Here is a 12,894-nt window from a genome sequence, read left to right on the forward strand (position 1 = left end):
TATCAAGCCATGGCAGTCAACCTGATGAGACATACACGCACGCAACTTTAAACATCCTGTTTCACACACTTCACTTTAGGACCTAAATGGACCTGAAATCAGACTACAGAGTAAAACCAGTGTAATCAGACTACAGAGTAAAGGCCCTGTAGTCAGACTACAACTTGCCATGACTCTACACTGTCTGTCAATTGCGGATACCACGGACGCCATCTACCAAAGCCAAGGAATGAAGCAGCACTTCTGAGCCTCAGTCTCTGTGCAACACCACAAGAAGAATGTGCGAAGCTTCCACGAATAGAACGGCAGCTTACAGCTCAGGAAGATTCATCTTTATCACCACAGACACAATCTACCACTAATCTAGCCAGCTCCACTAGTAAACGAAAACCCCAGAGCAAAGCTGTCCGTGGTTCGGAGGGAGAAATAGAAAGCTGGAGGGTAACCCCTCGGGCCTCGCCAGAGGAGGAGTCACTGCACGATCAGCAGGCCGATCTCCTGCCTCGGCGCCCTTCCATTTCCCCGCCGCCTGCCGCGAGAGAGCTCCCCTCTCGTCCTCCTCCTATCGTGCACGCAGGCACAGGGTGAATCAAACCCGGCTTCCGTTCCAGCGCTGGCTGGGGCTTTTTTAAAAAAACCTCTCGCCACTGGTGCTTGTGAAAGCAGAATGAGGAAGCACTCTGGCGCGGGAGGCCGGAGGAACTCTGCTGACTCGTCCTCTGCTGGTCTGACGAAATGCCCGAAAGAAGCAGCGCAGTTCACTTCCACAGTCACGCAGCTTCGCCATTATCTCCGCGCGTCAGGACAAAATGGCTTACGAAACGCGGGCTCGGTTCTATAGCTGCGGTCAGATCAGGTGTCAGCCGTGCATAAAAAGAGGTTCAGTCATTTCAAATGAAAATGGGACAACACCACCACTGATAACCATAATGTGCAGGAAAATGCAAAAATATCTCTGTATATACGCAAGAACAACTGGACCACAACTGTTCGGAATTTAAGCCCTGACTACACCGGTTCCTGCAGGCATATATCAGACGCACTTGTATCTTTTATTTCCCCACATTTCACCAGACATGTATCTGACGCACTGGTATAATTTATTTCCCCATATTTCAGCAGGCATGCATCAGACGCACCGATATCGGTTATTTCTCCCTACTTCTGCAGACATATATCAGACACGTCAGCATCAGTTGCACTGGTGTTTCAGCAGGCGTACATCAGACGCACCGATATCGGTTATTTCTCCCTACTTCTGCAGACATATATCAGACACGCCAGCATCAGTTGCACTGGTGTTTTAGCAGACGTACATCAGACGCACCGATATCGGTTATTTCTCCCTACTTCTGCAGACATATATCAGACACGCCAGCATCAGTTGCACTGGTGTTTTAGCAGACGTACATCAGACGCACCGATATCGGTTATTTCTCCCTACTTCTGCAGACATATATCAGACACGCCAGCATCAGTTGCACTGGTGTTTTAGCAGACGTACATCAGACGCACCGATATCGGTTATTTCTCCCTACTTCTGCAGACATATATCAGACACGCCAGCATCAGTTGCACTGGTGTTTCAGCAGGCGTACATCAGACGCACCGATATCGGTTATTTCTCCCTACTTCTGCAGACATATATCAGACACGCCAGCATCAGTTGCACTGGTGTTTTAGCAGACGTACATCAGACGCACTGATATCGGTTATTTCTCCCTACTTCTGCAGACATATATCAGACACGCCAGCATCAGTTGCACTGGTGTTTCAGCAGACGTACATCAGACGCACCGATATCGGTTATTTCTCCCTACTTCTGCAGACATATATCAGACACGCCAGCATCAGTTGCACTGGTGTTTTAGCAGACGTACATCAGACGCACTGATATCGGTTATTTCTCCCTACTTCTGCAGACATATATCAGACACGCCAGCATCAGTTGCACTGGTGTTTTAGCAGACGTACATCAGACGCACTGATATCGGTTATTTCTCCCTACTTCTGCAGACATATATCAGACACGCCAGCATCAGTTGCACTGGTGTTTCAGCAGACGTGCATCAGACGCACCGATATCGGTTATTTCTCCCTACTTCTGCAGACATATATCAGACACGTCAGCATCAGTTGCACTGGTGTTTTAGCAGACGTGCATCAGACGCACCGATATCGGTTATTTCTCCCTACTTCTGCAGACATATATCAGACACGCCAGCATCAGTTGCACTGGTGTTTTAGCAGACGTGCATCAGACGCACCGATATCGGTTATTTCTCCCTACTTCTGCAGACATATATCAGACACGCCAGCATCAGTTGCACTGGTGTTTTAGCAGACGTACATCAGACGCACTTGCACCATTTATTTCTCCAGTAGACTTGTCATAAGAGCTCAGTTGTTACTGTGAGCTGGAAGATGCGTTCTGTACTTACACATGTTCAGTACTTGCATGCATTCAGCACATACATGTTCAATACTTCCACGCATTCAGTACTTATATATGTTTGGTACTTTTACGCATTCAGTGCTTATGTGGATGGCTAATGTTAAGGCCTCAGCATGATTAGTAACAGTTTAAAGGTCACAGATTAACCTGCTCTGGGTCTTCAGCCACGGAACGTTTCTACAATCCTCCACATTATACAAAACACACTTAATATGCAGACACAGAAGACCATAAATACAGCCATTAAGCCTCGGAGCTAAATGTGCTTCAGTTTGCGACAGCTCTGAATAAAGTGTGCTCTCCTGCTCAATAGTGATGTCTTTCCCACTGGTACACACACACACACACACACACACACACACACACACACACACACAGGTGCTGCATTAAGAGCAGATCATAAAGTAGTGATCCAAACCATCCTGCTGTTGACATGTTACCACACTAAACGTGGCTGGAGCCTCAGCTCCATGCCAGTTGCCTGCACTTTTAGCATTCGCTTATGAACGCGCCGAATGCGAAAGCACCCGTTAAGCGTCTTGGCGGATTAACGGCCGATTGTCTGCAGGACAACGACAGGACACGGTGAGGCCCATTAAATCGCCCTGAGACTTCTTACTCGGAATGGAGCAGGAGGTGCTGACCAAGCCACCGCATTCGAGCGCAGTTCGTCCCTGGGAAAAAAACAGATGAACATCTAAAGGAGGCATCAGGCACGCTAACGAGGTAGACAAGCACAGCGGCGAGTGAGAGAGCGAGCGATATTATATATATCGGCCTCCACTCAGCAGTGAAGAAATACAAAACAAAACACAGAACAGAACAGAATACGGTCCATAGTACTGGCCAAAGTAAAAGCACTTAGTACATGTGTATGGTCGGGTAGCGCACGGGAACGCTGTACAGCGTGTGAGGCTAATGTGAAGGTGTAGTGTGTAGGGCACGGGTCACTTGTACATGATTGTGCTTCTATAACCGGAGAAGAGCCAGGAAATGTTTTTTTTCCTTCCACCGAGACAGTTCCTCCAGGAAGCCACGAAGCGCAGACGGCACCGCGCCGCCTGGCACGGCCCGGCTCGACACGACGGGAGCTTGGCATGGATCGCGCCGCTCCACCGCTCGACCCGGCATCCCAGGCATTCTCGCCCGAAAAGAGACGAGCCGTTTGTCATCCTTCTTCTGGCGGCGCTGCGCGTGAGTGAAGGCAGGGACGCGCGGGGAAGGTGCCCGGCGGGAGAATTCCCGACACCTGGCAGGCCGCGGCAGGGATCCTCTTTACCACGCGGGCTTTCCGAGAGCCTGAAGACTCCCACGCGGGTGCCCGTCGCTGGCGCGTGATACTTCGCTCCCGTCACGGAGAAGCCTGCTACGCTGACACAAAGGTTCATGTTACTCCACTCTTGCATAGATGTCTGGGGACGTTTTTCTTTCTCTCCTTCTGTCTTTAAAAAAAACAAAAAAAAAACCCAAAAACCCCCCAAAAAAACCCTTCGGTTTGGCCAAAAAGCGGAGGGCATGGCTCGAAGGAGATGACGCTTTTCGTTGGCTCCGTCGGCGAAGGCCGGCCTCCCTCTGCAATCCTGACACTGCAGATACTAGAGTTACAGCATGCGGGTGAAGTCACACGCTGGTCTTGCAGGCTTCCAAACGACCTGCAGCCTCGTCTCTGCCTGACCGACTCAGCCTCCACCCTAGTGGCGGAGGGGGGAACTGTAGCCGGATTGTCAGAAAAGGAACAACAACATTTCACTCTGGAAATAGACCAGATTAATCCAATCTTAGACTAGGGTACAGATGTTATGGTGGATCCTTTGTGGAAATGACCTTGGAATTAGCTGGGCTAGAGCGTGCAGCAGGATATAAGCTTCCCCTTCTCCACGGCCAGAGAGCACAGCCCGGAGTTAACGGAGAACCACTATTCTACAACCTCTGACATCCTGCCCTTGCGTTTTCTTTATATCTTTCCTTCTTTTTGTCAGAGGTGAGAGGTTTTGCTCCTACACCAACATGAGATGGAAAGATGAGAGTGATCCATTAATATTAACTTGGCAGTGAGGCCTGAGCTTCTAGCTTCTTCAATGTTTAATCAGCCTTGGACACAAGCAACACAGCCAGGCAGCAGCTCCAGGGGAAGGACCTGGAGCTCTCCCTTCACTGGAGCTCTCCCCTCACTGGAGCTCTCCCCCCAGTGGAGCTCTCCCCCCAGTGGAGCTCTCCCCCCAGTGGAGCTCGCCCCCAGTGGAGCTCTCCACTATTGGGGCTGTCCCCCCCATTAGAGCTCTACTCTGGCCTGGCTGTTCTCCCTGTGAAAGAGAGCCTTGTCCTAGCCATGCTCAGGGCCTCTGCTGCATAGGCTTCTTCTCTCTCTCTCACACACACACACACACACGGGTTTTTCATAGGCCTCTCCGCACACACACACATGGGTTTTTCCATTCACAGTGGCACAGCTACAGGAATTCTGCACACAGTGGTTTGTTTTTAGTGTTTCAGAGAAAGAGGACCAGTGTAGATGTCTAAGCGTCTTACAGATTCACTGATAGCTGTGAGGGACAAAGAAATCGTATGAGGGGAACCTCTGATATCCCGGGAAAAAGGCCCATGAAGCCGGCATCCGCATGAATATCCAGGGGACTCAAAAGAAGCAGGATATGTTATAGATGCGTCAGTATTTTGCACGTGTCAGCAGTAGCATGTCCAATGCGAGGCGTCTCTGCTCATAATGGATCTGGCTGTGTGGGTAGGGGCTCTGGAGCAGCTCTGAGCAGCTGGGGAAAAACGACACTGAAGATCGCCTGCAGCAAGTGCAACTTGCAAAAAAAATACCCCCCCCCCCCCCCCCCAAAAAAACCCCAACACACACACATACACACACCTCCTCAGACAACAGCTAAACCCCCCTACACACACACACACACAGATGTCAGACAACAGCAACAAAACAAAAAAAATAACAAAAACAAAACCAAAACCACACCATATTCTCAGACAACAGCTTAATGTACATCAAGCACTCAGACTCACAGAGCGCTAACCCTAACCTAACTAACCCGAGCACTCAGACTCACAGAGTGCCAACCGTAATCTAACTAACCCGAGCACTCAGACTCACAGAGCGCCAACCGTAACCTAACTAACCCGAGCACTCAGACTCACAGAGCGCCAACCGTAACCTAACTAACCCGAGCACTCAGACTCAGAGCGCCAACCCTAACCTAACTAACCCGAGCACTCAGACTCACAGAGCGCCAACCCTAACCTAACTAACCCAAGCACTCAGACTCACAGAGTGCCAACCCTAACCTAACTAACCCGAGCACTCAGACTCACAGAGCCCTAACTCTAACCCAGAGCCCGTGAGGGTTAAAAAGGGCACTGTTATGATGACTAAAAATAATAACCAAACAAACACTTCTAAAACGACATGAATGGGTCTACTCCAGATTCTGGTAAAATGAAAGTAGCATGTGTGTAAAAGAAGCAGTGTTCACAGAGGCAGGATGAGCTCCTATGAAATCTACTCTGTGGTCAGAAGTGGTAACAGCCAGTGCACTGTCACTTCCTATCTCTGGATCCCCTGGGGGACTGTGTGGTGTGTGGGGGGGGGGACTTCCACTACAGTCATGTGTCTCGAGATAACACTTAGAAAGACACCTAAAGATCTGAGAAGGTGGCAGAGTGTGTGTGTGTGTGTATACAGTCACACCACCAGTAGCATTTTGTCTTTTAAGTTAAATTACGCAGTTAAATTACTTAAGTTCTTCAAAATTACATGGAAATTACATCTGAGAAATGACAAAATCGTAATATTCTCAGATTTATTCTGTGTGTACAGGAGTCTCTGTGTGTGTCTCCGCCGTGCATCTCCGCATACACATCCGGGTGTGCAGTAGGAAGGAAAACTCCCAAACAAAACAGCGGTGGAAAAGTTCTCAGCAGAAGGTAATGATCCACAATAATTAACCATTCAGCAAAACTGCGTTAATCAGATCAGCACATCCCTCCTACTTGTGTTAATGCAAATCAATTAGCCTGGTCTAGCAGTGCACGGCGTACCAATTAGATGATCCATAAAAACTCGCTCGGTGTACAATCACAAGTGTGTCATGTAGAATTAACAGGCTGTTTGCTTAGTCGATTAAGAAGTTGCGTAACTTTCAAAGGCTGGCAGAGATTTCTAAAATAGCCACCACAGGAGTGCGATATCCAAGGGTGTAGTATTCAGACTGCCTGCATCTCCACTGAGCACGTGCAAACCCCACCTCTCCACTGAGCATGTGCAGACCACTCCGCTTCACTGAGCACGTGCAGACTCCGCCTCTCTATTGAGCACGTGCAGGCTACTCCGCTTCACTGAGCACGTGCAGACCCCGCCTCTCCACTGAGCACGTGCAGACCACTCCGCTTCACTGAGAACGCGCAGACCCCGCCTCTCTATTGAGCACGTGCAGACCACTACCGCTTCACTGAGCACGTGCAGACGACCCCACCTCTCCACATGCAGCCACGCAGACGACCCCGCCTCTCCACTGAGCACGTGCAGAACCGGAGCCTGGTTTGGATGAGGAAGATTCCCTGGGAGCCAATGCATCATGTCAAGAAAGAAGCCACTGGTCCATTTCCATTGGCTTTTGTATATTTTACCCTCTCTTCCTCCATCTCTCTCCCCTCTCTGTCCTCTTCCCTTCTCTTTCTTCCTCCCTCTCCCTCGCTCCTGCCCAAGCAGGGAGATCTGGGCTTCAGTTTGTTGTGAGCTTGGCTCCACGGTCTCTAGCTTCCTCCTGCGTCCTGTCTGGACCGTGTGGTCCATTTTGCCGCACACTTCACGTATCCCCCCCCCCCCACAAACCCCCGACCCTCCCGCATCAAAATGGAGGTCCGTCATCTCATCTTAACAACAAAGGCGAGTCCACCTTCCAGCCGTTCGTCTCAGAAAGACCCCACAAAGCATCTCGCTATGGCTAAAAAAATTAAAAATAAATAAATCATAACCCAGATTTTCTTACAATAATAACGCCCATCAGTGTGTTTAAAGATATACTCGCAGACAGGGGAAAAAAAGCAAAAGACACACAGAGACAACTTCAATTAACATCACCCCGAACATCGCCCTGAATATCACCCTGAACATGCCACGCCACTGCTTTCAGCACTCTCTGATTGCCTCTGCCTATTAAAGCCACCATCTGTCTGTTTTCCATCCAGAATTATTCAAATTAAATCTTCACATCACATTCCGAAACACCCCCCCCACCCACCAACACACACACTCCCACTCGCACACACACACACACACACACACACACACACACATATCAGGAACTATGCCCCTGCTGACTCCGGTGTCCCTATGAGCCTCTGTAGGCACCTGGTCTGGTGTTCCCGCCAAGAGCCATTATGGAGATACGGCAGTTCAAGGTTTTCATTATGGAGATACGGCAGCTGAAGGTTTTCCGTGACACTTCTGACTAAAAGGTCACGGATAACGTGTTTGGGTTTCAAGCGCAGAGAGGAACAACAAAAGAACAGGAGAGGAACGAGGTTTTTCCCCCCAGTTTCTCCCTCTAGGCCAGCGGAGGAAGTCGCGTCAGGCTTCTGCTGTTCGCATGTTTGCTCTTCCACTCTCGGCACTCGTTATGTGGCCTGGAGTTAAGCCCAATTTCACCGTCGAGGCTAGTTTCAGTTTAACAGGCTGATACCAATTAATCTGTGTCCGATTTAGTTCTAAAATGTCTTGATTTGTGCTTTAATTCCGCATTAAAGGAACATAAAATCAAAATTGCAAAACGGCCGAGCGCAGCCTCCAGAGACGCGGTGCTGCTCGGGATCCCCATCAAACCGCTAAAGGAAGATGAATCCAGACCTTCTAAACCAGCGCTAAAAAGACAAAAGGCGCGATACCACGCAAAACACTGGCGCGTCTGCTAGTGCACTGAAAATGAAAGTGTTGAACTCCTCCAGTACTGCTGCTTTGGGGAATTACCTCCTATTGTAATCCAAGAGACTATAAATAAGTCTCTAGCTGTTTACAGTGTGAACAATTAGTAGGCACATGCTATTGAAGAGTTACCATCTGTCATGGCGTCCCCTTCGACGTCCTCGTTTTCAATCGTCCGTCCCGGAGAACGTATTGTTCTTCCCCAAGACCCATGTTTATTTCCCATTTACCATTAGATCTGTTACTATGGAACAGCTGACGCCTGGTGTTTGCTGCTGGGAGCACGGCGGTGAAATATGCATCCGTGTGACGCTTGGTGCGGGTGCTTCATTGGCTGTGGCGTGACCCTGCCCGTTTCACGTTTCACGTTACCCGTGCCCTTCGCCAGGACTCGCCGAGTCTCTATCCAGCGCAGGGTGGTGGTATTACCAGGACTCTAGTCTCTGGCTAACATTAATACCACCTGCAATACAACAGCCAGAGTCAAGACTCATGGCTCTGTTATTTGTCATACTTTGTTTTATGAACTTTATACATTTATTTGTATTTATTTCAATTCCAATTTTAGAATTTTTTAATTACATGTACCTATTTAAATAAGCAGTTGTGTTTTATAATTGTTTGTTGTTTGCAAACACCTAGAATGGCCTTGTGTATGAAATGTGCTCCATAAATAAACCTTTCTTGCCTATCAAATAGGTCTGCTGCATGATGGGCAATACTAATATTTATTTACTTATCTATGTTTGTTTGTTTGTTTGTTTAGCAGTGTTCTGGGCTTTTCTGAGTCAAAAGGTGGCAGCCCAGTGCTAACATATCACCACCACAGCCAAGAGTCACACATTTGCAGGCTCTAAATAAAACCCAAATAACACACACAGACACACACACACACACACACACGTAATCAGGCTCTACATTCAGTGATCAGACCTCAAAAAGAGCAAGCAGAAGCTTAAAGCGGTTAGCCGGAGCGCGCGGGGCTGCCGGTGATGACACCGGAACGGCTCAGACGTGCAGACGTTTGGACCGCCCTGCTCGTGGGGTGCTGCTCTCCCGCTAAGACCATAATCTCAACACACACAAAAGGACAACTGTTGTATTCCTGCTGTTTGCTTTCTTTGTCTGTCACAATGGAGAGATAAAAAAAAAAAGAAAAAACACCCCACAACCCTGTCATGCTTTAGAAGGTTCACAATTACCCACAAAGGGTCAAGAGGTCAAGTGCATCAAGTGAACTTTGACCCCATGTAGTCTGCTACCAAAGCCTGACATAACTTTGACTGCATTAGGACTATGTTAGAACCACTGAAAGCATTATTGACATTTATATAGGCTACAACGGATACACTGAAGTTAAAGAGTCATTGCAGGTAATGCAGTTGCATTCAGTACATGAGTAATGCAGTTATATTCAGTACACAGGTAGCTCCTATCAACTACACTTAAACAAGTATTTTAAAAAAGCCAATAGAGAGAGAAAGTTTAACTGCTTTGTCAAGCATATGGTCCGAAGTTTAAATTAACCGACAAAAAGGTCAATCTTGAATTAGAAAAACAAAAAGTTTCCAGCATGGGTTGTATCTCCCTGGGCTCCTGAAGAGCCCAGCATAAGTGGGTCAGAGGCAAACATGACCCCGGGGCTGACACTGAACACTCCACACTTGCATAAGGGGGCTTTTAGCTTTTCCAGGTCAGGCGCACAAAGGGATCAAAGACATGACTCTGTTAATACGGCCATATCATCAGAGATATTTGACTAATTCATACATGGCCGCCTTAAACAGAGAGAGAAAGAGAGATTTCAGAAGTTGCTACTGACACTGAAAACTTCAGGAGCTCAGCACACAATGGAACAGCAGCACAGCAGCAGAACATGTTCAAACTGGATTGGCAAGTTGCAAAACCAAAGCTAAAGGGCAAGAGATAAAAACACAAACACTCACTGTGTCCTTCAACAGGAACCCAGGCCACCTTAGATACTGAAGTCCTAAACGACCTTAGACCCGAAACAGGCCGAACCCTAGACTCGGCAGAGCCGAAGGTGCCCTAACAGACTGGAATTAGCGAACCGTGAGCTGTGCCTCCACGGTCACCCTGATGTGAGAGGCTGCTGGACTTAGACCCAGGACTCATGCCACCATTTTGAGTCTGTGCTGGAGGTAAATGTGTAGCAGGGAGAGAAAGCCCAGCATATCCCACAGAGCCTGTCAGCAGGAGTCTACAGTGGCCAGAGTTACTGCGGTAACAAGCATACAGTACTGAAGACTGAGGAAAGCACCTCTTACTTACGAACACACGCGCACACACAGCCAAAATGTTATGTGCCAGAAGAGATTTTCAGGTTTTTTGATGGAATGAGATGATAGGTGAACAACCTGAGAGCAGTTCTGTGGTAAAGCCATGTCGCCGTTGACCCATTATGTACTGTAGTTTCTTTTAAATCAATAAATCACACACCCTCAGCTATTTACAGTAATAATTTTTTTTTTTTTAATTTCTCATTTCCTCTTTAATGCAAAGTAATGAGTTTAGGAGAGCATGCAGGTGCAAGTCCAGGAAAGATGTGCCACATGCTAAAATCTGAACCGTGTGTGAACACAGCATGGCGCGTCACCTTCCAAGTCTAAATCATCAACCCAGTCGGTGGAAAGGCGTAGCTCTAACGCGTGTTGGACAAGCCCTCACAACAAACCACCCGGCGAGTTAAAAATGCCTCGACACAGGCCCCTTCACGCAGAGAACTTTCAAACTTCTGCCGAGAGTTGCTCTCCTGCGCGATGTGTGAAGACCACTGTGGAGAACATCAACGCTGTGCGGACTAATCCCTACATTAGACAGCATTAACATTCCCATCTCATCCACTTCCCCTTTTCACAACACCACTGCCAGTGCTTTCATCCCCTGCCCCAGTGCCTCCCAGTACACCCCGGAACAAACAAAAAAAAGCCCAGGACACTGGAACAAAAACACGAGAAACTACAAAAAAAGTACAAATGTGGATAAAAGAGTTACAGGCTCATTTCTAGTTTAGAAAAAGAGTTCCGCCTAACCTTGATTTGCTCACAAAAAGTGTAATGAGAAGGTAAAAAAAAAAATATATTCCTTTTTCTATCTCGCAAAGGTTCCTCGTCCATTAGAGTCGCCACCACACGTAGGCTACAGCTGCGCCAGAAGAAAGTCAACCTTTGTTCTGCAGCGCGAGGACGGCTCCTGCCTCGCTCCTTCTCTCCTGTGAGACTCATCTGCCTTCCTCCATTTTATGGAGAAGCCTACAATGACATACCTGACTTCAGAGCACTGACAGCGCGCGCAGGCACGCACGCACGCACACACACACACACACACACACACACACACACACACACACACACACACACACACACACAAAAACACGGCGTGGAGGTGGAAAGAATATAAAGTGCATAACCAGAAATAACGTGCTGCTCCCTTCCACCACTGAAGACACCTCCACTCGCGTGAGGAAGCGTGCTTTCAAAATCCAGCAGATCGGGTTTTAATTGAGCGAAAGGTCGCCTTCGGGAACGGGAGCTACGGCGTTTTTTATAGCCGGGTGTCTGGACGTGCACCAACGGCAGTGCCAGCCAGACTGTCGCTAATGGACGCTCGGTTCCCGTAGCTCTCGCGCTAGGAGAAACGGCGATCCGTGCAATGGCTTCTTCTCCTTCTTCTCCTTCTTCTCCAAGCGAGCGAACAGCAAGCGAGGGGACTCGACGCGAGAAATCCCTGCACACGGCGGCCACATTTATCTCTCCGAAGAACCGGATCGACCTAACTCAACACCTCCGACGGGTTCCGCCGCCGACTCCCAGCTAGCCCGCTCACCTACAAAAACACGCATCGGTAGACAGCCAGCTGGTTATAAATAGCAGGTTGGAAGAGTCGGAGCGGGTTGACTTTGAATATTTGGGTGCCAGTTTGGAGCCATCGCCCGTCCGTGCTCCACCAAAGTCTCCAGCGCCGGTCTTAAACTAAGCTCAGACGAAGAAAAGCTCTTTCCAGGTCATGCACGAGGCGCTCTCCCAATGTACTCCGTCTGCCACCACGCAACGACGTTATCGCGGATCGCGCGCCAGGCAACGCTCCTGACGTTTTTTTGGGAGGGGGGGATTAGTGGTTTTTGTTGTTTTGGGTTTTTTTTTTTACTCACGGCCGTGTCCTGAAAAGCGAGCTTCTCAAAAGTTGCCCCGGATCTCCTGCGCGTGCCCGGTCTAGTGGACGATCGCCATCTTTCCTGCTTCTCCTCCGCTGCAGCTGCAGATGACCTGAGATCCGTCTGTCTCTGAATAATGAGCAACCACAGAGACAAGGAAGACAATCTGCAAAGCAGGCAGCACAAAGAAGTTTTGGAGACGACCAAGCACCAGAGGGTGCACAAGAGTTTGCGATGAGACGACAGAGCGGCAGGGTGGTCAGCGTGGCGCGGGTCCACAAAGCCTCTCATCCTTGATTCAGGCGAACTGCCCCCAGCGTCTAACGG

At 48.8% G+C, this 12,894-nt stretch overlaps 1 protein-coding gene across 5 annotated transcripts in view; it reads right to left on the reverse strand.

The window, feature by feature from the left end:
• znf462 (zinc finger protein 462) overlaps nucleotides 1-12,854 on the reverse strand; it is a 47,348-nt gene extending 34,494 nt beyond the window's left edge. For 2 of the 5 annotated variants that reach the window (XM_081704830.1, XM_081704826.1), the window contains exon 1: nucleotides 12,565-12,854. The gene's annotated coding sequence lies outside the window, so the exon portion shown is untranslated. Of the gene's footprint in view, nucleotides 1-11,446; nucleotides 11,762-11,823; nucleotides 12,380-12,564 lie in introns of those variants that run through there. The other 3 variants (XM_081704828.1, XM_081704827.1, XM_081704829.1) reach the window with 3 other exon arrangements.
• Nucleotides 12,855-12,894: the final 40 nt, after the last annotated feature.

This window comes from Electrophorus electricus, chromosome 21 (assembly GCF_041902795.1).
Source record: "Electrophorus electricus isolate QZ-2024a chromosome 21, ASM4190279v1, whole genome shotgun sequence".
Taxonomy (NCBI): domain Eukaryota; kingdom Metazoa; phylum Chordata; class Actinopteri; order Gymnotiformes; family Gymnotidae; genus Electrophorus; species Electrophorus electricus.